The sequence below is a fragment of the Protopterus annectens genome, chromosome 8.part1 (assembly GCF_019279795.1).
Source record: "Protopterus annectens isolate FY-2018-M chromosome 8.part1, PAN1.0, whole genome shotgun sequence".
In the NCBI taxonomy this organism is placed as follows: Eukaryota; Metazoa; Chordata; order Ceratodontiformes; family Protopteridae; genus Protopterus; species Protopterus annectens.
The window spans coordinates 505,240,825-505,267,799 of NC_056742.1; positions in this window are offsets into that span (position 1 = coordinate 505,240,825).

Genomic DNA, 26,975 nt, shown 5'->3' on the forward strand with positions numbered 1-26,975 from the left:
TGTCAAAATGATGTAATTTGGGAGTGCCTCAGCAGAGCTGTTGGTTAGTGTTTAAAAACTATTGTTCAGTGAGAGACTGGAAGCATTTTGATCTTGGACATCTAACCCAGCACTGCTTGCTCTTTATGTATGTAAGTAAGATAATAGCACTGTGATTTGTCTTAGGAATAGTTAAACTTAGAAGAAAGTTAGACTAAATATTTTTCTTTGAAATCAGATCTTTTCTACTGTATTGTTTTAAGTTTCTGTGTGATCTCTGAACTCTTAGATATGTCTGTGGTGTAGTAGTATTGTCTTGTGTTTTAATTATTTATTATTAAATATTTTAAAAACCTTTACCTGTGGCTGGTTTATGTAGAGATAATTTAACCTCTAAAGTACATTACCTATTTAAAGATTTTACTGTTTAAGTCACTCCAAATTATGTGTAGACTGAATAGTCACATTACCAATTGGATAATAATATTGCACAGTAATATTTGGACACCCTTTTAAGGGCCTTTTAGTAGCTGACAATTATTAGCTGGGTGGTGGCAGGAATTACTACCGTATGGTCTGGGTAATAGGGGCACAGCTGGAGAACCTGTGCCAGTCTTTTCCCAGGAGGGTCTGTGTGGTTGTATAACTTCTCAAAATCTCTGTGTGGTGTGTCAGCTACTTGGCGGGGACACAAAGCACTGGCTGGACAGACATAGTACTGGAGGTTTTAGCTTGCCCAGCTAGGCTGAGACCTGGACCCTATAGCTGTACCAGTGGAGAGTCTTATTGGGGACCTGGTGAGCAAGGGAGCAACCAGCTCCAGACTGACTGTGGTCTCTGTGTGCACTTAACAGAAATTGTACTTTATTGTGTGTATCAGTTATCCTTTCCTCTTCTAGGAGATGCCCTCTCTGGTGTCAATGGTGAGGATTGAGGCTCCTTGATTGCTGGGTTAGGGCATGGGCTTCACTCATACTATGCCATTTACTTTTGTTTGTTGGCTCCTGTGACATGCACATGATAGCAGTGCAGAAACAAAGTGTTCATGATTCCAGCCCAATGATTATTTTGCATAATAAACTAGCCTTCCATACTTCCAGATTTTGTGTCAGTTTCTAAAAGATAACCAGCAACATCTACCTTAACAAATACATTTGGTTTGCTCAGTTTCTTTGGTGTTTATGGAAATGAGAGGAAACAATAAGCCTTAGCTAAGACAAATGTAATGTAGTTAGCAATGACAGCAATGCGAAGCACCATTTATTACAGGATTGTGTCTGCTGATAATAACAGTGCACTCAGATCTGGTAAAGCAGTAATGGTTGAAGAAGGACACTAGGTAAGCAGTGCAACAGTGTACACTTAGGAAAGTCAGTAACGAAGAAGGAGATATGCTTCTGTTCTGAAGGGGAGACTACAGAAATCTTAGTATATGAAAAGGTCTATGTAGATCATGGATTGTGTGATGTGGAAGGCAGACAACTGCAGACAGTATGAGAAATGACAAAGGAGGAAGAGGAAACTGTACTTATTATAAATGTAATACAACCAAATGATTGTAAAAATGTCACATAAAAATCAATGCTCATTTCTGATCTCCATACTTAAAGGATCAAAGAGCTCAACAAGGTATCTCAGTAATACCATGACAAGTCATAAATAATGTCAAAATACCATAACAAATCATAAATAATGTCAAAATACCATAACAAATCATAAATAATGCCAAAAATACCATAACAAATCATAAACAATGCCAAACATTGTGATTTACAGCATCCTTATCAGTGTGTATCAGGAGGTACTTTTAACACAAGATCAGAAACGATTGCGAAGCAAATGTCTCCAATCAGAATTGCAAGGAGAAGTTCAAGGGGGGAAAAGCTCCTCTAAAGCAAAGTATCAGAGGCTGCAGACAGAACACCATGTTGTGTATTAAGCACCCTGGATTGATCAACATTTCCAGATCTGGGACATATAGACTTCTAGAAAGTTTCTATGGCTGAATGTCAAACAGATTGGATTTAAAAGTTCTACAGGCAGGAACTGCTACTCTGCCTGATCGTTTTGAAAATTAAATGGTGCCTTAAAATTTACAATGCAAATCCTTAACCGATTGTGTAGAGTCAAGGTGTTATTCCACACAAAGATAGCAGCGGTTACTTCCTCCTTGTGTAAATGAATGCTGAGATAAAAGTGCTACTAGGATTCAGAGATGTGTCCTGAATGTAATAAAGCTTTCTAGTAAAACTGCAGAACAGCTAAGTTAGAGGAAAGCTAGACACAGTGTTCTATGAAAGTGCAACCAGATGTCATGGGTTTATAGGTTAGATTGTCAAGCTCACAACCTACTGGCCTTTAAGAAACTTGACTGCCATAATCCCATATTGATATTTCTTGCTTCTAATATAAGTATAAGGATTACTTTTGAAGGAGGTTAATGACCAATGCCAAACTGCAAGGGAATGCATTCTCCATAATCTTGGAAAGTATTATGACATGCATTTATCAGATTTTTTGATGCACTTGTCCCATTTTTTCAAGTCTTGAAATTTACTTTTAGTAGTGTATTTCCTGACCTGATGTTCCCTCTCTAAGCAGTGTCTAATATGTATTTTCTTTCAAATAAAACTGCATCAGACATTGCCTTGTGAATTGGGCACCATTCATTTTATAGTAACCTAAAAGAAATTGGATAAAATGGCTGTTGTGAAAATGTGTTAAATGTCCAGATTTTCATCCTTGTGATTTTTCTTTTAAGAAATCATTATAGATTTTCAGATGTATTCAGTTGGTTTGTTCAAAGTCTATAAAACAAAGCAATTATGTCAGGTTGATGAGATATAAAGTAGTACAATAAACGCCCTAGAGTGACGAACTATGCTCCTCAAAATTAGATGAACTGCAGAATATATTTTTGTGTGGTGCATAGATACATAGAAGTTAAAGTTAAATTGTCTCATACCGTGTCTAATAATAAACACAATACTACAACTTTCCATGATAATGGCAAATGGAAAGTACAAAAGTGCAAAAAAACTCAAAAATAAAAACTTCCATTACCAAAAAACAAACAGACTCAATATAACGAAGCAGCACAGATTCTATATGATGCTTTATGGGCATCTACTGTGGTGTGCAATATCCTCAAAATAGGAGAACAATGCATGGGTATTTGTCAACCCCCCTCCCACAGTTGGAGGAATGTATGGGTGTATGTGCCTCTCACTGGCCAGTTGGGTTGAATAGGGGGCCAAACATGAGCTAACAATTGAGACTGGACAGCCTATGTGTCCAAGAGACAAGATGGAAGGTCAGTCTCCTACTACCATACTCAGGAGGTGGACAGACTAGAAATGGTGTGTGAGTTGTGGGGAGGTGTTGACAGAGCTACTTCAGAAGATGGTGAGATATAATCAGAATTAGGGACAAACTCATGGCAATCAGACTGCAGTTCATAATCTCAGCTAGATAAATAAGTTCTGATAATAGGGAATTTGAATACACATATCAGGACAGACAGAACAGACAGACAGACACGAGGACTGGATTCACATGGAGCAACTCTGGCCATTCTATACTGGTTTGATGGTGAACAAGTCATAAAATAACATATAAAAGTACCAAGCATACATCTCAGGTAGACTTCCTCCTAGTAAGAAAAGGGGTACACTCTGTGATTGCAAAGCTATCCCCAATGCAACTGATTGCCACAATTATCTGTAAGCTGCAAGCATAAGGTCAACAGAGACTGGGCTAACGACCTGGAAGTTAGATGAAGAGATAAAGTTCAAGGAATTACTCAAGGCTCTAGCACCTCAAAAGGAAGAGGAAACAGGTGAAGCTGAATAAGAATGGCAGCATCTCAAAACAGCAGGTGTGAGCACTACAGGTATGTGGCTGAACCAGGTATGGATATAAGGTACATAAGGAAAGCTGGTAGTAGAATGCAAAAGTCCAGAAAGTCATCAAAAGAAATAAGGAGACACAGCCTACACTGAGAGAAGAGGAGGAGCTGTACTGCTTCAGACACAGCCTACACTGAGAGAAGAGGAGGAGCTGTACTGCTTCAGACACAGCCTACAGTGAGAGAAGAGGAGGAGCTGTACTGCTTCAGACACAGCTTACAGTGAGAGAAGAGGAGGAGCTGTACTGCTTGAGACACAGCCCACAGTGAGAGAAGAGGAGGAGCTGTACTGCTTCAGACACAGCTTAAAGTGAGAGAAGAGGAGGAGCTGCACTGCTGCAGACACAGCCTACAGTGAGAGAAGAGGAGGAGCTGTACTGCTTGAGACACAGCCTACAGTGAGAGAAGAGGAGGAGCTGTACTGCTTCAGATACAGCCTGCAGTGAGAGAAGAGGAGGAGCTGTACTGCTTCAGATACAGCCCGCAGTGAGAGAAGAGGAGGAGCCCACTACAGAAGACGTAAGAACAGCACTAAGGAAAATGAATTCAGGTAAGCAGCTGGCTCATATGAGGTCACAGAAGATATGGTGAAGATGCTGGGTAAGATATTGGAGAAATGGCTCCTGAGGGTACTCATAGCAATGTGGAGAAATAGGTGTATTGCATATGACTGAAGAATAAGTATACAAGTGCCAGTGTGTGTTCAAAAACAAAGGGGACATTCAGTGCAGAGGGATGAAACTCCCATCACATTACATGAAAGTTCTGAAGATGGCGATTGATAAGCGAATAGGCAGAGTAGTAATAAATAAGGTGGGAGGTGAGCAGTTCAGACTTATATCTGGATGCAGCACAACTGATCCAATGCTTGTAATCAGAGAAATAGTTGAGAAGAAGCTAGAGATGAGGAAAGAGCCCAGCTGGGCATTCTTAGATATGACAAGGTCCAAAGAAAGTTGATTTGGGCAGTCTTGCAGTAGAATTAGTGTAGGGTACTTACAAAGACACAATGATGCTGGCATGGGTCTCAAAGAAGGGTTCCCAGTGGGAGTGGGGGTGTATCAGGGTTCAGCTCTGAGCAGAATACTGTTCATACTGGTGATGGACTAAACAAACTGGTCAGAGGGGACAGATCAACAAATTTGCCATATGTAGATGTTGTGGCTTTACAGGCAGAATCTGAGCAAAAACTTCAGCAAAGTAGTACAAAACTGAAAGTGCATAAGATGAAACTGAGTACAGATTAGGCATTGCAATGTCAGCAAATGGGGAAATCAGAAGAAGCTGAGAAGCAAGATAGAAGAGAAAATAGTGGAACAGATTAACAGTTTTAAGTATGTGGGAGAGGTGATTGAGGAGAAGGGAATTGTAAATGAGGAGGTCAAAGCTAGACTCAGAAAGTCTGCAGACTACTGATGTAGAGCATCAGGTGTAGTGTATGACAGAAGAGTGTCAAAGAAGCTGAAACATAAGGTGTAGAAAACACTGGTGCAACCAGTACTACTGTATGGTACAGAAACCTTGGCAGTAAAGGCAGAGCAGTTTAGGAAGTTAGACGTGATGGAGATGAAGTGCCTGAGAAGAGTGATAGGATGCACACTGAGGACATAAGAACAGAAGCCAAACTGGATCCAATTGAAGAAAAGGTCAAAGAGAACAGATTATGGTGGTTTGGTCGCATGTGCAGAAAAGCAGAAGACAATCTGGTGAAAAAGATTTGTGACAGACAGGAAGAAGGCAAGAGGAAATGAGGGTATCCAGCATATATATATATACATGTATATCTATATGTATATCTATATGTATATCTGTATATCTATATCTATCTGTATCTATCATATATATAATATATGTATGTATAGATGGATATAGGTATAGAAACAGATACAATTAGATGTTGTTGCCTTTTTTAGCTTTCATTTTGCATGCAGGAAGGATTTTTTGAACCCATACGTAGCTCACTCTTGATGGCTACATTGTTGCATTTCTGCAGCTGACCTTGCTGTTAGGTGTTTCGATCGTAATAAGTACACCGATATATATCTGTATTTATATCTATATCTATATCTATATCTATATATATATCTATGTCTGTATCTATATCTATATCTATATCTATATCTATATATATATATCTATATCTATATCTATATCTGTATCTATATCTATTTCTATATCTATATCTATATCTATATCTATATCTATGTCTGTATCTATATCTATATCTGTATCTGTATCTATATCTATATCTATATCTATATCTATATCTATATCTATATCTATATCTATATCTATATCTGTATCTGTATCTATATCGATATCTGTATCTGTATCTATATCTATATCTATATCTATATCTGTATCTATATCTATTTCTATATCTATATCTATGTCTGTATCTATATCTATATCTGTATCTATGTCTATATCTATATCTATATCTGTATCTATATCTATATCTATATCTGTATCTGTATCTGTATCTGTATCTATATCTATATCTGTATCTATATCTATATCTGTATCTATATCTATATTGAATCTATATCTATATCTGTATCTATATCTATAGCTAATCTATATCTATAGCTATATCTAATCTATATCTATGTCTGTATCTATATCTATATCTATATCTATATCTATATCTATATCTATATCTGTATCTGTATCTATATCTATATCTATATCTATATCTATATCTATATCTATATCTATATATATATATATATGGTTTACAGATATGTGATTGATAGTTCTGTTTGTTGCCGCTACAGCTGATTATAAAAGTAAACTCCCATATTTTCCCTGTGTGACCATTTACATTTTGCGTGTACTCACTGTTAGAAATTTTCAAGGATCAACAAGCCAGTCATACCAGTGGTGAATCTCTGGATATCAGTGAAGTTGTCTAACTCCTTTCTGACAGAAGAAAGTGTACCACATTGCTTAATTTGGGGTGACAGTTTATTTCGGAAAAGGGGTAAGCACTGCCTGATTGTGTGACAAATCTTTCTCTTCATTGTATTTTGTTTATTTGCTGAAGCAAGTTTAGACCCATGGTTCTGGTATTAGTGGCACCATTTGATTTGTAGAGATGCAAGACATCTTGGACGACTAGATCACCTACTACAGGATCTCTAACAGCCTGAAAGGCTGGGCACAAGCTGTACCTAAACATTCTTATGGAACATTGAACAAAGAAACATTGTTTCCAGCCTCTTCTAGTAGCTTTTATCTTTTGATCTGGTGATCTTTTTAATTAGGAAATTTTGGGCCATGAAGTTGGCAAAAGACTGCCAGAAATATAATATACTGGGATCAAATGTAGAAGGGTCAAATACTTTTGACTTGGGAGGTGGTGGTACAACAATGCGATAATAATGAAGGTTATTACTTACAATATGGGGCTTTAAGTAAATTGATAAAGGAAATTGTATGCATAAAGAAAAAATAAAGAAGAATAGCCACAGCTGATAAAATGGGTCAAAGAAACAAGGAAGGCACAGAAAGTAGAAAGGGGGTAGCTTCCTTCTCAGGCTTCAAATTATGCAGCCACCAGTTATTTAAAGTAACAAAAGAAGAACTACAGTTAGTCAAAAGTAACAAAACAGTGAAAAATAATGTTATGCTGTGTTAGCACACATGGCAACACTGGGAAGTAAGGTTCAGGGTACATCCATGCTGTCTTAGAATACATGGCTCCAGTAGGAAGTAAGAGGCAGGGTGCATCTGTGCTGTGTTAATGCACATGGCACCAATGGGAAGTAAGAGGCAGGGTGCATCTGTGCTGTGTTAATGCACATGGCACCAATGGAAAGTAAGAGGCAGGGTGCATCTGTGCTGTGTTAATACACATGGATCCACTAGGAAGTGAGGGGCAGGGTACATCTGTGCTGTGTTAGCACACATTGCACTACTATGAAGTTAGGGTCAGGGAACATCTGCACGGTGTTAGCACACATGGCACCACTGGAAAGTAAGGGTAAGGTTACATCCGTGCTATGTTAGCACACATGGCACCACAGTGAAGTAAGGGGCAGGGTACATCTATGTTGTGTTAGCACACCTGGCACCACTAGGAAGTAAGGGTCACGGTACATCCATGCTGTGTTAGCAGATGTTCACCCTCGAAAATAAGGAGCAGGGTACATCTGTGCTGGGTTAGTACACATGGAACCACTGGGAAATAAGGGGCAGGGTACATCCGTGCTGTGTTAGCACACATGGCACCACTGGGAAGTAAGGTTCAAGGTACATCTGTGCTCCAGAGGTACACTTGGTGCCATCACAAAGTAACATACTGTGTAGCACATACAGAGCTATCAGGATGTATGGCCTGTGTGTGCCACACAGCACATATTGACCTATCATACAGAGTTATAACAATGAAAGGTCTTAAGGACAGCTACACTGAGTTAGCATATGTGACACTGTCAGAATATAAGGTGCAACGTACTGTTCCACATAGATAGGGTGCTATCAGCATGTGAGGTGTTAAGAATAGCTATGTTGTTTGGAAACACATGCTATTGCATGATGTAAGACTTAGAAAGCAGCTGCTTTGAGATGGAATGTGTGTTTCTATCATGTTAGAAGTACAGTAGACATCTGAGTATAAATCCCTAGTTTTATAATTCATACCCTCCAAAAACATTGTGCACACTGTTGTGCAGTTAAACACAAAAGGCTTTTCTGTGATCCATTTCAGTGTGGTACACATCCCAAATGCATTGCTAACAAACAGAGGGCACACTGTTGCATTACTCTGTATCTACAGAGTCTTGTTTGCCCTTAAGTACCTTGTGTAATATTGACACAAAATCCATGTGATAACTCTTACCAGTGTACCCTGGATGTTGTTAACACATAGTATGAACTCTGCTTCAACGTGTGCATCATAGCAATTTTGTTCATCTCATTTCACAGTACGCTGTAATAATATGTAGGCCATACATTTCCACACTACTGTAGACCCAATATTACTGTACAGCCCACTAAGCACACTCTGTGCCAGTAATGTGTATGCTGCACCATACTGCACTCTGGGATTCCTAACAGCACCATTCAAACTCCCTCCTACATTGCTGTAGACTCAACTTTATTGTACAGCCCCGCTAGGCATCCTGTGTGTCAGTAACGTGTATGCTGTACCATACTACACTCTTTGATTCCTAACAGCATCATTCAAACTCCCTCCTACATTGCTGTAGAAACAACATTACTGTATAACCCCCCTAAGCACCCTGTGTGTCAGTAACAAGTATGTTGTACCATACAGCACTCTGTGATTCCTAACACCACCATTCAAACTCCCTCCTACATTGCTGTAGACCCAACATTACTGTACAGCCCCCTAAGCACAGTAACATGTATGCTGTACCATACTGCACTATGTGATTATTAAAAGCACCAGTCAAACATCCTCCTACATTGCTGTAGACCCAATACTGTAAAACCGCCTAAGCACCCTGTGTGTCAGTAACATGTATGTTGTACTGCACTCTGTGATTTCTAACATCACCATTCAAACTCCCTCTTACATTGTTGTAGACCCAACATTACTGCACAACACCTCAGCACCCTATGTGTCAGTAACGTGTATGTTGTAACATATTGCACTCTCTGATTCCCAACAGCACTATTCAAACTCCCTCCTACATTGCTGTAGACTCAACATTACTGCACAGCCCACAAAGCACTCTGTGTCAGCAACATATATGCTGTACCATACTACACTCTTTGATTCCTACCAGCACCATTCAAACTCCCTCGTACATTGCTGTAGCCCCACCATTACTGTAAACCTCCCCTAAGCACTCTGTGTGTCAGTAACATGTATGCTGTACCATACTGCACTCTGTGATTCAAAACAGCACAATTCAAACTCCTGCCTACATTGCTGTGACCCAACATTAGTGTACATCCCCCTAAGCACCCTATGTGTCAGTAACAGATATGCTGTACCATACTGCATTCTCTGATTCCTAACAGCACCACTCAAACTCTCTCCATTGCTGTAGACCCAACATTACTATACAACCCCCATAAACACTCTGCATGTCAGAAACATGCATGTTGTACCATACTGCACTCTCTCATTCCTAACAGCACCATTCAAACTCTCTCCTACATTGCTGTAGAGCCAACATTACTGTATAAACCCCCTAAGAATTCTGTGTGTCTGTAACATGTATATTATAACATAATGCACTCTTTGATCCCTAACAGCACCATTCAAACTCCCTGCTACATTGCTGTAGACCCAAAATTACTATACAACTCCCTAAGCACCCTGTGTGTCAGTAACATGTATGCTGTACCATACTGCACTATGTGATTGTTAAAACCACCAGTCAAACTCCCTCCTATATTGCTGTAGACCCAATACTGTAAAACCCCCTAAGCACCCTGTGTGTCAGTAACATGTATGTTGTACTGCACTCTGTGATTCCGAACATCACCATTCAAACTCCCTCTTACATTGTTGTAGACCCAACATTACTGCACAACACCTCAGCACCCTATGTGTCAGTAACATGTATGCTGTAACATATTGCACTCTCTGATTCCCAACAGCACTATTCAAACTCCTTCCTACATTGCTGTAGACTCAACATTACTGTACAGCCCCCAAAGCACTCTGTGTCAGCAACATATATGCTGTACCAGACTGCACTCTTTGATTCCTACCAGAACCATTCAAACTCCCTCGTACATTGCTGTAGACCCACCATTACTGTAAACCCCACTAAGCACTCTGTGTGTCAGTAACATATAGGCTGTACCATACTGCACTCTGTGATTCAAAACAGCACAATTCAAACTCCCTCCTACATTGCTGTAGACCCAACATTACTATACAACCCCCTAAGATCCCTGTGTGTCAGTAACATGTATGCTGTAACATACACTACTCTGTGATTCCTAACAACACCATTTAAACACCCCCTGCATTGCTGTAGACACCACATTACTGTACAACCCCCTAAGATCTCTATGTGTCAGTAACGCATATGCTGTAACATAATGCACTCTGTGATTCCTAACAATACCATTCAAACACCCTCCTACATTGCTGTAGACCCAGCATTACTGTACAACCCCCTAAGCACTCTGTGTGTCAGTAACATGCATGCTGTAACATAGTGCACTCTGTGATTCCTAACAGCACTCAGCACCATTCAAACTCCCTCCTACATTGCTGTAGACCCAACATTACTGTACAACCCCCTAAGCACCTTGTGTGTCAGTAACATGTATGCTGTAACATAGTGCACTCTGTGATTCCAAACAGCACCATTCAAACTCCCTCCTACATTGCTGTAGACCCACCATTACTGTACAATCCCCTAAGCATCCTGTGTGTCAGAAACATGTATGCTGTACCATACTGCACTATGTAATTCCTACCAGCACAATTCAAACTAACTCCTACATTGCTGTATACCCAGCATTATTGTACAGCACACCCTAAGCACTCTGTGTGCCAGTAACATGTATGCTGTAACATACTCTACTATGTGATTCCTAACAACACCATTTAAACACCCTCCTGCATTGCTGTAGACACCACATTACTGTACAACCCCCTAAGCACTCTATGTGTCAGAAATGCATATGCTGTAACATAATGCATTCTGTGATTCCTAAAAATACCATTCAAACACCCTCCTACATTGATGTAGACCCAACATTACTGTACAACCCTCTAAGCACTCTATGTGTCAGTAACGCATATGCTGTAACATAATGCACTCTGTGATTCCTAAAAATACCATTCAAACACCCACCTACATTGCTGTAGACCCAACATTACTGTACAATACCCTAAGCACCCTGTGTGTCAAGAACATGTATGCTGTATCATACTGCACTCTATAATTCCTAACAGCACAATTAAACTCCCTCCTTCATTACTGTAGACCCATTACTGTACAACCCACCTAAACACTCTGTGTGTCAGTAACATGTATGCTGTACCATACTGCACTCTGTGATTCCTAACAGCACCATTCAAACTCCCTCCTACATTGCTGTAGACCCAACATTACTGTACAGCCCCCTACACACTATGTGTGTCAGTAACATGTATGCTGTAACATAGTGCACTCTGTGATTAGGTTCATAGGTTCATAGGTAGGTACTAGGCTATTGGCCTAGGACCTATATAAGCCTAGCCAAAAAGGTACCCTGGCTTTTGCCACTCAAGTAAATTATTTTCCTGTGCCCCTATCAAGCAGAATCACAGAAGTGAACCCTGGGGTGAATTTCCTATTACCCATCCAATCATCAAGATTTTTCTTGAAGAGTGCTAATGAGGAGCTCTGTTTGGCATAGATAGGTAGTCTGTTCCAGAGTATAGGAAGTGTCTGGGACAGGAATCTATCCCTCCAGCATGTTCTGTTTATTGTGGTGACAAGGTTTGGTCCCTAAAGCGTGTAGCTCTGAGGCATGTGGATTTCTTTAAGTGGAGCATGTCCAACAGCTCTGGGTTTGACATAGCTTTGTATGTTAGGTAGAGATTGCCTCTGAGTAGGCGATATGTGACCGAGTACAGCTGGAGGTTTTTAAGTCGGTCTGTGTAAGGCATCGGTTTGAGGCTGGTAATCCTCTTTGTGAGGCATTTTTGCGGCTTTTCTAGTTGTTGTAAATGTCTTGTGAGGTACATACCAAAAAGGGCGTTGTACTCTATAACGGGTCTAATGAGTGATGCATAGAGGGGAACAATTACCTCTTTTTTCTAGATGAGAAACCTTTTGTGATGAGGTGTGCCATGTAGAAGGATTTCCTGACCACTGTGGTGATGTGATTATCAAAGGAGAGACTACTGTCTACCTGTGTCCCAAGGTCTTTTATCACACTTTTGGTGTTAAGTAGACTACCACCTATGTGGTAGTTCATGGGTACAGAGTTTTTCCAAAGGGGATGACAATGCATGTTTTGGCATTGAGATTGGGACTATGGCTTTGACACCAGGCATCTGTCTCAGTGAGGCCCTTTTGATGGATGTCCACATCATTAGGAGTTTCAATTATGGCTCCTAGTTTGCAATCATCTGAAAATTTAGTTAGCCAATGACCTTCTGTGTTAACCGGTACTTCAGAGAAGTAGATACCAAACAGGAGAGGACCCAGGACTGAACCCTGTGGTACACCACTTGTCACTGGTCTGAAGTCTGATTTGGAGTCTGCTACTTTCAAAGTGTGGGTTCTGTCAGTAAGCCATTTGGCAACCCATCTAGTGACATAGGGATTTATACCTAGTTTAGTGACATTATCTATAATTCCAGAGTGGGGGATGGTGTCAAACGCCTTGGCAAGATCTAGATAGGCTGTGTGAAACACCTTACCCTCATCTATGGCTTTGGTGACTACTTCAAAGAAGTCTATCAGGTTTAGGAGACATGATCTGCCTTTTACAAACCCGAACTGTGTAGGGTCCAGAGTTTGGAGATCTCCAATGTCTTTGTTTATTAGTTCCATGATGATATGTTCCATGGCCTTGCAGACCAGGCTTATCAGGCTAATGGGGCAGTAGTTCCCGGGGTCTCTTGTGGCCCCCTTTGTGTGGAGTGGGATAACCGTCATGGTGCACCATTCAATGAGCACAAAGCCTGAGGTGAGGCTTTGATTGAACATGGTACTTAGGTGGGGTGCCAGTTCATTCTGTAGTTCATGTAAAAGGCAGCCTGGGATGTTGCCAGGTCCCATGGATGCTATGTTCTTGGCTTTGGAGAGTGAGGTTTTTACCTGTGCAGCCATGATTACAGGAACTTTGCATTCTTTTGGTATAAAGATGGGCCCTTTAGGGGGTGGGGGGGGGTAAAGTTAGCACTGAACCTATCTGCCAGGATGTTGGCAACATCAGTTGGTTCTGTATATTTAGTGTCATTGTGCTGTAATTCAGAGGAGATCTGAGTATTGCCATTGAGATTGTTGTCATAGCTATAGAATGCTTTGTGGCTGTCTTTAGAATCAGTAGTGATTTTGTTTTCATAACTAGCTTTGGAGGATTTTATGAGGGATCTCAGCTTCTTACTGAGGCTGACCAGGGAGTTCCTCCAATTGTGGGATTTTACTCTTTTTTGCAACAGTTTCTTTCTTCTGTTGTAGAGTTTGTTTGTGGCAGAAAACCACCAGATTGGCTTCCTTTTTTTGGAGGATAGCATATTGGTTCTGTTAGGGATAGCATGATCCATGCACTCATGTAAGTGCTTATAAAGTGTATTTGTGTCGGATTCAGCAGTCGTACCTCTATTGTACATCTGCATGGGTGTCGTGAAGTTTGCCACTTCTGTCTTAAGAAGCGTGAAGTTGGCTTTGGAGACATTTTTTATGGTTGTTTTCCTAATGGGGGGTGGGAGCGGGATGTGGATGTCTATGGTGATTAGCTTGTGGTCGGATCTGACCAATGAGCAACTGACCTCTGGTGTGGATCACCAGTCGCCCATGTTGGTGATGACCAGGTCTAGGATATTGCTGCCCCTTGTGGGGGTATGGATTAGTTGATCCAAGGCATTGGAATTGATGATTTCCAGAAACCGTTGAGCAAAAGAGTTGGTACACGAGTAGTTTTCCCAGTTAATGGTAAGGTAGTTGAAATCACCCATTATTAGAGTGTTGGGTTGTACCTTAATATTTTCCAGTGTATCAAGAAAAGAGGAGTTGGAATCCTGGGGCATGGTGGGGGGTCTGTAACAAGCTACAAGATGGATTGCGGTTTTGCCCAGAGTTAGTTGAACTTGGATAAGCTCGGATGCATTATGCTGAGCAACTAACTTGGAGGTGTGGATATCCTTAATGAATATGGACACACCTCCGCATTTAGTGTTTTGGTCCGGGTTTGGTGGCTGAAAGTTGTGGTATGAATTATAGCCTGGTAATGCAGGGGTGCTCCCTGGAGCTTTGAACCAGGTTTCTGTCACTGCACAGATGTCAATGTTCTCCATTTTAAGGAGTGCCTCGAGTGAGTGCATTTTGAGGTTTAGACTTCTAGCATTGGGTAGCATTACCCTCAGATTTTGCTTGCTTGTATCTGTTTATGTTGGTGAATTTGTCATTTGAACCTTGCCTAAAAAAGGTACTATAGGGGTGGCAAGAGCCTTTGCCAGTATCCAGAATCTCAAGGGCCACAGGTGTAGGCCATCTCTGGCAAAGCAGTGTGGTCTGTTGATCATGTCATCCCAAGCAGACAGATACTGGATTCCCTTAGAATGACACCAGAAGTTTATCCAATTGTTAAAGTCAATCATTTTGTCCTTGTACTGTTGGTATCATTCTGGGTGATGGCAGGATGCTACTCAGGGCTAGGGTCATACCTGCCAGGGCTACAAGATCAGAGAGCTCCTCCATGTCTCTTTTTGCGTAGTCCAGGGATGTGCGTCTCAGGTCATTCACTAACAGCACCATTCAAACTCCCTCCTACATTGCTGTAGACCAACATTACTGTACAGCCCCCTATACACTCTGTGTGTCAGTAACACATATGCTGTAACATAGTGCACTCAGTGTTTCCTAACAGCACCATCCAAACTCCCTGCAACATTGCTGTAGACCCAACATTACTGTACAACCCCCTAAGCACCCTGTGTGTCAGTAAAATGTAAGCTGTACCATACTGCAATCTGTGATACCTAACAGCACCATTTAAACTCCCTCCTGCATTGCTCTAGAATCAACATTACTGTACAAGCCCCAAGCACTATGTGTGTCAGTAACATGTAGGCTGTAACATACTGCACTCTGTGATTCCTAACAGCACCATTCAAATCCCTCCTACATTGCTGTAGACCCAACATTACTGTACAACCTCCTACGCACTCTGTGTGTCAGTAACATGTATGCTGTAATATAGTGCACTCAGTGTTTCCTAACAGCATCATTCAAATTCTCTCCTTCATTGCTGTAGACCCAACATTACTGTACAACCCGGTAAGGACCCTGTGTGTCAGTAACATGTACGCTGTTCCATACTGCACTCTGCAATTCCTAACATTACTATTCAAACTCCCTCCTACATTGCTGTAGACCCAACATTACTGTATAATCTCCTAAGCACTCTGTCTGTCAGTAACATGTATGCTGTAACATACTGCACTCTGTGGTCCCTAACAGCACCATTCATATTCCCTCCTACATTGCTGTAGACCCAACATTACTGTACAGCCCCCTCCCCTTAGCACCCTGTGTGTCAGTAATGTGTATGCTGTATCATATTACAATCTTTGATTCCTAATGGTACCATTCAAACTCCCTTTTACATTGCTCTAGACCCAACATTACTGTACAACCCCCTAAGCACCGTGTATGTCAATAACGTGTATGCTCTAACATACTACACTCTGTGATTCCTAACGGTACTATTTAAGCTCACAGGCATCCTACATGTTGATATTGTTGTTTACCCTGATTTAGTTCTTAATCCATCCAAAAGCACCTGTAGTGCTATTAATATGTACACAATGCAGCACTAAATTACTGTGAATCAAATGGCACTACGCAACTTTACAAGTACTTTTCATTTTAATTGATTTATTTATTTAACTGGGGAAGTTGACAAATCTTTTACAAACCCTTTACATTTACAACTGTGGCTAGAAGGAAAAGGGGAAATACAGTAGGAGAGGCTGAGAATTTTGAGTAGCCACCCACACAGAATATTTTTGGATAGTGGGGGGCACCACTGTATTACTAAAGTGACCACTAAGACCATTGAAAAATATAGAGATATCAGACAGACAGTAACCCTAAGTCAGAAATGAATCACTGATCTTGGTGGTTTTAGACAGTAACTTTCATTATAGATGTACAAAACTATCCGTGTGCACCATTTTTATGTGAGACACATACTATGGTAATGCTGGGCATAATTCCATTATTTTTCAAAATATCCAAAATGCCATCCACATTTAGTGTTCAACGTATCATGTTACAGTGTATGCTGAGATCAGGGCTCACCCTTTATCTGTCTGATGTGCTGTTCTCATATGGGTACATCAATATGTAGGGGTCAAAGTGTTGTGTTACAGTGTATGCTGAAATCAGGGCTCACCCTTTATCTGTCTGATGTGCTGTTCTCATATGGGGTACATCAACATGTAGGGTTCAAAGTGCTGTGTTACAGTGTATGCTGAGATCAGGGCTCACCCTTTATCTGTCTGATGTGCTGTTCTCATATGGGTACATCAACATGTAGGGTTCAAAGTGTCATGTTACAGTTTATGCTGAGATCAGGGTTCACCCTTTATCTGTCTGATGCGCTATTCTCATATGGGGTACATCAACATGTAGTGTTCAAAGCGTCATGTTACAGTGTATGGTGAGATAAGGGCTCACCCTTTATCTGTCTGATGTGCTGTTCTCATGTGGGGTACATCAACATGTAAGGTTCAAAGTGTCGTGTTACAGTGTATGCTGAGATCAGGGCTCACCCTTTATCTGTCTGATGTGCTGTTCTCATATGGGGTGCATCAACATGTAGGGTTCAAAGTGTCATGTTACAGTGTATGCTGAGATCAGGGCTCACCCTTTATCTGTCTGATGTGCTGTTCTCATATGGGGTACACAGCGCAGCAGTGTTTGTGCTCCCTAATACTATCATTCAGCCTTGCTAGTACTTTATGCAGTAGTGGAATGTAGAGGTGCCCAGTGCAATCCTATGTGTTCTTACAGTGTGGGGGTACCCAGTGCAATCCTGTTTTGTGTTCTTACTGTGTGGGGGTGCCCAGTGCAATCCTGCTATGTGTTCTTACAGTGTGGGAGTACCCAGTGCAATCCTGTTATTTGTTCTTACTGTGTGGGTGTGCCCAGTGCAATCCTACTATGTCTTCTTACAGTGTGGGAGTACCCAGTGCACTCCTGCTATGTGTTCTTGCAGTGTTGCCAATCAATATTCAACTGCCATGGTCATGGTGTACAGTTTTAAAATGTAGGTTACACACTAGCATCATAATTATATCCTATAACTCATCCTGTGGCGCTTACTTTTTTATATCAGTGCACAGTGTCTAACCTGGTAAACAGTTACAAAATAAAAGAAAGACAAGATATCTTAGAGCATAAGTTGCCACGTGTAATGGTAAGAGGACTCCAGAGGAATTCCATGTAAATTATCCATGCATTAATTCTAAATCTATAGCTGGGATTCAAAGATTACGCAGACCTGCTTTTTACAGAGGGTCACTGCACAACAAGCTACATAGTTAATTAGGTGTGTATTAGGTGTAGAACAGCACAAGCAGTTAAAACTAAAGACCAAAAGTAAAGAGAAGCGACATGCTAATGGAAGAAATGATATGTCTGACTGGTAGAGCAGCGTTATCATAGGGAACATGACTGTTATACTTTGCAAGGAGGTCAGGCAAGTCAATGCATAAAATGCTCATGCGAGCACATGGTTGTGCTGCATCTTGTATTCATCTGCCACATGTCAATCACAGAAGGAGAATACCAGAGTCCATATAGACAGTGAGCAGGTGACAGTACCAAAACATAAACCCTGGAAAAGGGAAGGTTGACAGTTTATCATTAAGGACATTATGCATTGTTTAGAAAGCGTTTCACTTCACATCTAACTGGCTAATCTACAAGTTTGATACTTGTGTTTATTGGTCAAGTCTCTATCACCTGTTGTAACTATAATACCTATAGCTTATAATGTGTCTACAGATGTACTAAACCAAGTCATATTATATTTTCTATCAGCTTTCATTAATGCTTATGTTTTTACTTATATTTACTGTTATTAATGGTTTATATAGTTTAAGTGATTTGAAATCAACAGTAGAAGTTCACCATGCTAGATTCTGTTTGAACAACAAAGAGCACTCTATGTAGCCATTACTGATATAACCGATCTTTCTTATATACTGGCAGTGAGGCACTGTGTACATTTTATTTTACAGTTGATGTTAGCTTATTTTTCTAATGTTATTGAATGGAAATGGGGGAATTTACGTCTGTTATAAATAGCCTTTTCTAATCTGTCATAATCAGCTGCAGGCAGGGATTAACCTTTTGATGCAGAGTTTTGCCTTTGGTGTGCACATTGACAGCTTTTAATTAATTGAATCTAAGGCATAAAAATGTCAGGTTTTCCCCAATGATTTTTATGACAACATGTCTTTAACAGAGGCTAAGACCCAGTAAAGTGTTTCCATCTAAGTTAAGATAAACATGTTCCCACAAATATGCAGGGTCTGCTGTGGTAAAATAGTTCACGAGAACGTCAACAAGTTAGTTATGGGATCACAGGGAGGTCTGTGAAGACCTACCACTGCAAGCTCTTTTAGAAGGGCTTAGATATGCATTTTAAACATTTCCAGGGTCCTGCAAATCTGGAGGATTTATACATTGAAAACAGCAGCTGTTACTTCATTAAGTGACTTTCAGGAAATCACTCGAGTGTTATGAAGTAGTTTGCTAGCAAAGTCGAACAACTAGAAATGATCAGGAAAACATAGAGGAGCAGAATATTTGTTATATGGGTATTATAACTCTGAAACGAAAGGTTCAGATGTGGGGATGGGGTGCCATAAAATTGTGAGTTGCAGGACAACTCTCCTTCCACCACCAGGTACACAAGTGCACGTCATAACTAAGCACGACTAAAAGCTATTGGCTGTCGAACAATTACGTGCCTTTGTGTTGTGGTACACAATCTTTGTACTATTCAGACACATGCTAATGTTCAGTTTTTGGAGTAGAGTGCTGCTTGATACCTCATTGTCTCAGGAGAGAGTGCAGCTACTGGAATTTCTGTCATCATTAAAGAATTCTATACCTCTAGCTCCATTCTTTCAGTGTCTCTTGTCTCCACCACTTTAACTTTTTATCCAAGGCTTTTGTCATGAAACCGCTTTATGTCTTTTATGACCATTTTTCTGGTCACATGGTATCCACAGTGACAGATCCTAAGCATATAGCATATCTGCTTTCATTGAAAGGTCCAAAGGCTGTGAGTTCTATTCCCCTTTCATGTGCTTATATTCATGTTCTACTCCTGATACTGTAGTGTGAGTGGTGATGAAGAGGTAAAATCCTTCAGGAAAAATCATAAATGCAACTCCCATAGAGCTTGAAGTAGTAATAGCACAAGTGAGTATTAAAGAATTCTATAGGAAAAATTTGGAATTGCTCTTAATATTGTAGCCAGATAACTCCAAGTCATTATTAATACTGCCGTGGATCTAACATAATAATACAGCAAGTAAGATTAACCTGGTTAGCAATATACAAATACTTCACTACTAAATTTCTGCTCCTCATGTTTGTGACTTTTACTTTGCCTGCACTAAAATATATCTCATGTGGTAATGATTGCTCAGTTTCAGTCTTTCAGTATTCGCTTATTTCCATGTCACTGTCTGCATTATGTATCCTACTGCAGATCTTAATGTCATTTTTGAAAAAATGACCATCTTTCTTCATGTCCTTTCTGCATTAATACTAATAAAGACATCAGAATGGAACTATACCATTACTAAATTCATTTTATTTAGTGTCTTCCCTACAGACAGACCTTGCTTGTATTAATAAGAGCACTGCAAATGACTTATGGGGGATGCTGGGAAACAGAATATTCTCCAAGTCTAGTTTGCTGAATTGGCAGTCACTGAGACATTTTCTTTCATATAATCTGTCTCAAGTTGTAGTGACCATGGAGTAGGGCAAGTTATATTTAGTTAGTGGGGGTGGAGTTCTCCCACTTAAGAAGTTTTTAGAATAGATTTTTTGAAATGTGTGTTGTCATTCTGTGTTTTAATCATCTACAAGGTGTCCAGTCTTGTCAAGGCATCTTCTTTCTTCTTCCTTCTGGATCAGATTACGTTTAATTTCCTTTGTTGAAAGCTTCTTCCTTCTGGATCAGATTACTTTTAATTTCTTTTGTTGAAAGCACACCAAAATCTAAGTAGGACTGAATATCTAGTGTAAATGACATAAAACTTTTTCAGTTCATTGTTGATAATATAGTTTATTATAGTCACCAGCAGAGTCCCCTGGGGTTCTATACTGGGACCTCTCTTGTTTGGTATCTACTTTTCTGAAGTAAATGCAAATATCAAAGGGCTCTGGCCGACTAAGTTTGCAGATGACTACAAGCTAGGAGCAGTCATTGAATCCCCAAATGACTTAGCAATCCTGCAGGAAGGTTTGTCCCAAATAAATAACTGATGTCAAAATCATGGACTGAAACTAAATGCCAAAAAAAATAAATTGTTGAATCATTTGGGAAGTCATCTATTCCAGGGAATTGCTGTGTTAATAATACATCCCTAAGAGTTGACCCAGTTGTTCAGGATTTATGGACAGTACCCTATCTTTTGACCAACATGTGTCCATTGTCATAAGAAAGCCCTTCTATACTGCTCAGTTTATAAGCAAAGGTATTGTGTCTGGATCTAGGGTTGTCATCATCCCTCTTAATTTAGCCTTCATTAGGCCAGTCATTGAATATAATGCCTCCTTTAGCATGTATATGTCCAGACACATGCAACAACTGGAACACACACAGAGATACCTTATTATGAAGGTACAAGGCCTAAATAACATATCTTATATGGACCAACTCAAAGCCTGGTCATTATACTTGGTATCCTGCAGTCTGCTAAGAGGTGACCTGTATTTGGTATACAAGGCATCCTCTGTTCCAATACTGATGGATTTACTGCACATCAACAAGTCAAATGGCATCAGAAATACTCTGTCTAGGGATCTAAATCTCTTCTGCAACATTAACAGAATGGTTTGGAGGGATAGTAATATAGGTTCATAGGTAAGTACTAGGCTATCTGCCTGAGGGCATCTATAAGCCTAGCCAGACTGTGTTGGCTTTTGCCACCCACTTAGATTAGTTCCCTGTGCCTCTGTCCAGCAGAGCCATTAGTTCCCTGTGCTTCTGTTCAGCAGAGCCACTGCATTGATCCCCGGGGTAAATTTTCTTTTTCCCATCCACTCGTCAAGATTTCTCTTGAAGAGTGTTAATGATGGGCTCTGCCTAATGTAGATTGGAATCCTGTTCCAAAGTATGGGGAGTCTCTGGGACAGGAATCTATCCCTCCAGCATGACCTATTTATCATTGTGGTGAGGTTTAGATCCCTAGAGCGTGTGGCTCTTGGGGATTTGTTTTTTTTAAGTGGATCATGTCCATCAATTCTGGGTTGGACATGGCCTTGTATGTCAGGCAGAGATCACCTCTGAGTAAGTGGTATGCAGCCAAGTACAGCTGGAGTTTCTTCAGTCGGGCTGCATAGGGCATCTGTTTGAGGCCAGTAATCCTCTTGGTGAGGTACTTCTGTGATCTTTCCAGCTGTTGCAGGTGTCTTGTAAGGTACATCCCAAATGGGGCATTGTACTCTATGATGGGTCTGATGAGTGATGAGTAGAGGGGCACAATAACCTCTTTTGTTCTAGATGCAAACCCTTGTGTGATTAGGTGGGCCACATAGAAGGATTTTCTAACCACCTTGGCAATATGATTATCAAAGGAGAGATTACTATCTACTTGGGTCCCCAGATCACTTATTACATTTTCTGTATTTAGGGGACTACCACATATGTGGTAGTTTGTGGGCACTTTGTTTTTTACAAAGGGGATGACTATGCACTTTTTGACATTTAGCTTGAGGCCATGATTTTGACACCAGGTATCCGTATCAGTGAGATCCTTCTGGAGGAAGTCTGTATCAGCTGGAGAGTCAGTCATCTGTGAACTTGGTCAGCCATAGTCCTCCTGTGCTTGCCTGTACCTCTGAGAAGTATATACTGAACAGGAGGGGTCCCAGCACTGAGCCTTGGGGGATACCACTTGTAACCGGTTTATAGTCGGACCTAGAGCCTGCAACTCTCACCGTGTGGGTTCTATCCATGAGTCAACTGGCAACCCATCTCGTGATGTATGGGTTTATGTTCAGGCTGGTGAGCTTGTCTATAATACCAGAATGGGGAATGGAGTTGAAAGCCTTTGTGAGGTCTAGGTAGGCTGTGTGGACCTCCTTTCCCTCGTCTAAATCCTTGGTAACTATCTCAAAGAAGTCCACCAGGTTTAGGAGGCATGATCTGCCCTTAACAAAGCCAAACTGTGTAGGGTCCAATGTTTGGAGGTTCCCAATGTCTCTTTTAATGAGTTCCATGATGATGCGCACCATAGCCTTGCAGACCAGGCTAGTCAGTCTTATAGGGCAATAGTTCCCGGGGTCCATTGTGGCTCCACCTTTGTGGAGTGGGATAACTGTTGCTGTGCAACACTCTATGGGTACATAGCCTGTAGAGAGGCTGAGTTTGAACAGTGTGTTTAGGTGAGGGGTTAGTTCATTTTGGAGCTCATGTAAGACGCAGCCTGGGACATCATCTGGTCCCATTGAAGCTGTGTTTTTGGCTTTGGATTGGGCTGTTTTAACCTGTGTGTCAGCGATTGCTGGGACTCTACATTCTTCTGGTATGGTTATGGGCCCTTTAGGGTGTGAGAGGCGGGTGAAGTTTGTAATAAACCTGTCTGCCAGAATGTTGGCAATATCAGTCAGTTCAGTGTATTTTGTTCCATTCTGCTCTAACTCAGAGCAGATCTGAGAGTTTCCACTTAGGTTCTTGACATAGCTGAACAACTCTTTGTGGTTATCTTTGGAGTCCTTGGCAATTTTTCTTTCAAAGCTAGCCTTGGATGATTTTATGAGGGATCATAGTTTCTTGCTGATACTGATCAGGGATGTCTTTCCTTCCTGGGATTTTACTCTTTTCTGTATTAGTTTCCTCCTTCTATTGTATAGCTTGTTTATGGTAGAGGTCCACCAGACTGGTTTCCTTTTCTTGGAGGAGTGAGTCTTGGTTTTGCTTGGGATAGCGCGATCTATGCATTCTTGTAGGTGCTAATAGAGTGCCTTTGTAAGGGATTCAGCAGCTTGGACAGCACTGTCCTTTAGCATGGGGGCTGTGAAACTTTCCCCCTCTATCTTAAGTGATGTGAAGTTTGCTTTTGAAAAGGTTTTCACAGTAGTTTCCTTGATTGGAGATGGGGGTGCAATGTGGATATCCAGAGTGATTAGTCTATGGTCTGATCTAACCAGTGAGGGGTTGACCTCAGGTGTGGAACACCGGTCACCCATGTTGGTGATGACCAGGTCCAATATGTTGTCACCTCTGGTGGGGGTGTTGACCAGTTCATCCAGGGCATTCATGTTTATAAATTCTAGGAAGTGTTGGGCAAGGGAGTTAGTACTTGAGTAGTTCTCCCAGTTAATGTTTGGGTAATTGAAATCACCCAATATTAGGGTGTTTGGGAGGACCTTCATATTTTCCAGTGTCTCCAGAAACATATAATGGGGGCCCTGGGTCATGGTGGGTGATCTGTAGCAAGCTACAATTTGAATTGCAGTTTTGCCCATTGTTAGTTGCACATAGATGATCTCTGAGGCACTAACCTGGAGGTGTGGGTATCCTTGATGACTATGGATACACCCCCGCCTTTTGTGTTTCGGTCCGGGTTCTGTGGTCAAAACGTATGGTATGAGTTATAGCCTGGTATTGCTGGGGTGCTCTCTGGAGCCTTAAACCAGGTTGAGTAGCATTACCCTCAGTTTTTAGTTACTTGGTTACTTGTGCTATTTACGGTGGTGGGTTTGTCTTTTGAGCCTTGCCTAAAAAAGGCACTATGGGAGTGGCAAAAGTCTTGGCCAGTATTCGAAAGCCTAAGGGCAAGAGGTGCAAGCCATCTCTTGCGAAGCAACGTGGCTTGTCAAGCATGTCATCCCAGGTAAACAGATACTTGATCCCCTTTGAATGACACCAGAAACTTAGCCAATTGTTGAAATTGATCATTTTTTCTTCATACTGTGGCATCATTCTTGGTGAGGGTAGGATGCTACTCAGGGTCAGGGTCATACCGGCCTCGGCTATGTGATCAGAGAGCTCTTCCATGTCTCTTTTCATGTAGTCCAGGGAAATACATCTCAGGTCATTCACACCAACATGGACAATGACAGAGTCATATTTGTACTTGTTCTGGAGTGACCTGAGTGCTTGTGTTATGTGGCGGATCCTGGTGCCTGACAGGCAGCTAACTGTATTGTTCTCCTTGTCCAGCATAGTTAGTGGGACATCAGTTTGCCTGACTATAGAGTCACCTATCACTATTGTGTTGGGTATGTTATTTTGCCTTAAGGGCTGTGATTGCGTGGCACACTGATTATTTGAAGTATGTGTTTCATGGTTTGTGTTGAGGGGTGTGGAGGTTGCTTGGATGTCTGATTTGGAGGTCTCTGTTGCTTTTGCAGATTTTTATTTAGAGCCTCCGAGTATGTTTTCGTTCACAGGTTCATAGGTTCATAGGTAGGTACTAGCCTATCTGCCTGAGGGCATTTATAAGCCTAGCCAGAGTGTGTCAGCTTTTGCCGCCCCATTGATTAATTAACTGAGCCTCTGTCAAGAAGAGCTAATGAAGTGATCCCATGGGTGTATTTTTTGTTACCCATCCACTCATCAAGGTTTCTCTTGAAGAGTGTTAGTGAGGGGCTCTGCCTAATGTAGTTAGGAATTTTGTTCCAAAGCATGGGGAGTCTCTGTGACAGGAATCTATCCCTCCAGCATGTTCTATTTATTGTTGTGGCGAGGTTTAGCTCACTAGAGTGAGTGGCTCGCAGTGACTTGGATTTCTTTAGGTGGAGCATGTCCATCAATTCTGAGTTTGACATGCCTTTTAAGTCAGGCAGAGATCACCTCTGAGTAAACAATATGCCACTGAGTACAGCTGGTGTTTTTCCAGTCGGACTGCATAGGGCATATGTTTGAGACCAGTAATCCTCTTGGTGAGGTACTTTTGTGGTCTTTCCAGCTGTTGGAAGTGTCTTGTGAGATACATCCCAAATGGGGCATTGTACTCTATGATGGGTCTGATGAGTGACGAGTAGTGGGGCACTATAATTTCTTTATTTCTAGATATAAACCCTTTAGTAATTAGATGGGCTACATAGAAGGATTTCCTAACTACTTTGGCAATATGATTGTCAAAGGAGAGATTACTATCTACCTGGGTCCCCAGATTTCTTATTACCTCTTCTATATTAAGGGGGCTGCCACCTATGTGGTAATTCATGGGTGTTTTGTTTTTCCCAAACGGGATGGCTATGCATTTTTTGGCATTTAGCTTGAGACCATGATTTTGACACCAGGTGTCCATCTCAGTAAGGCCCTTTTGGAGAATGTCCATGTCAGCCAGAGAGTCAATTATGGCTCCCAGTTTGCAATCATCAGCGAACTTGGTTAGCCATAGTCCTCCTGTGTTTGCCTGTACTTCTGAGAAGTATATGCCGAACAGTTGGGGTCCCAGGACTGAGCCTTGTGGGACACCACTTGTGACTGGTTTAGAGTCGGATCTGGAGCCCGCTATTCTTACTGTGTGAGTTCTGTCTGTAAGCCAGTTGGCAACCCATCTCATGATGTAGGGGTTTATGTTCAAGCTGGTGAATTTTTCTATAATTCCTGAGTGGGGAATGGTGTCAAAAGCCTTGGCAACGTCAAGGTAGGCTGTGTGAACTACCTTCCCCTCACCTATGGCCTTTGTGACTGTCTCAAAGAAGTCAACCAGGTTTAGTAGGCATGATCTGTCCTTAACAAAGCCAAACTGGGTTGGGTCAAGTCTTTGGAGGTTCCCAATGTCTTTGTTAATGAGCTCCATGATGATGCGCTCCATAGCCTTGCAGACCAGGCTAGTCAGGCTTATGGGGTGATAGTTACCAGGGTCAGTTGTGGCCCCTCCTTTGTGGAGCAGAATAACTGTTGCTGTGTGCCATTCTATGGGCACATAGCCTGTGAAGAGATTGAGGTTGAACAGTGTGTTTAGATGGGGGTTAGTTCATTCTGTAGTTCTTGCATGATGCAGCCTGGGACACCTTCTGGCCCCATTGATGCTGTGCTTTTGGCTTTTGAAAGGGCTGTTTTCACCTGTGCATCTGTGATTTCCAGGACACTACACTTTTCTGGTATTGTTGTGGGCCCTTTTGGGGGTGAGAGGGGGGTGAAGTTTGCACTGAATCTATCTGCCAGGATGTTGGCAATATCAGTGGGTTCAGTATATTTTGTGCTATTTTGCACTAGC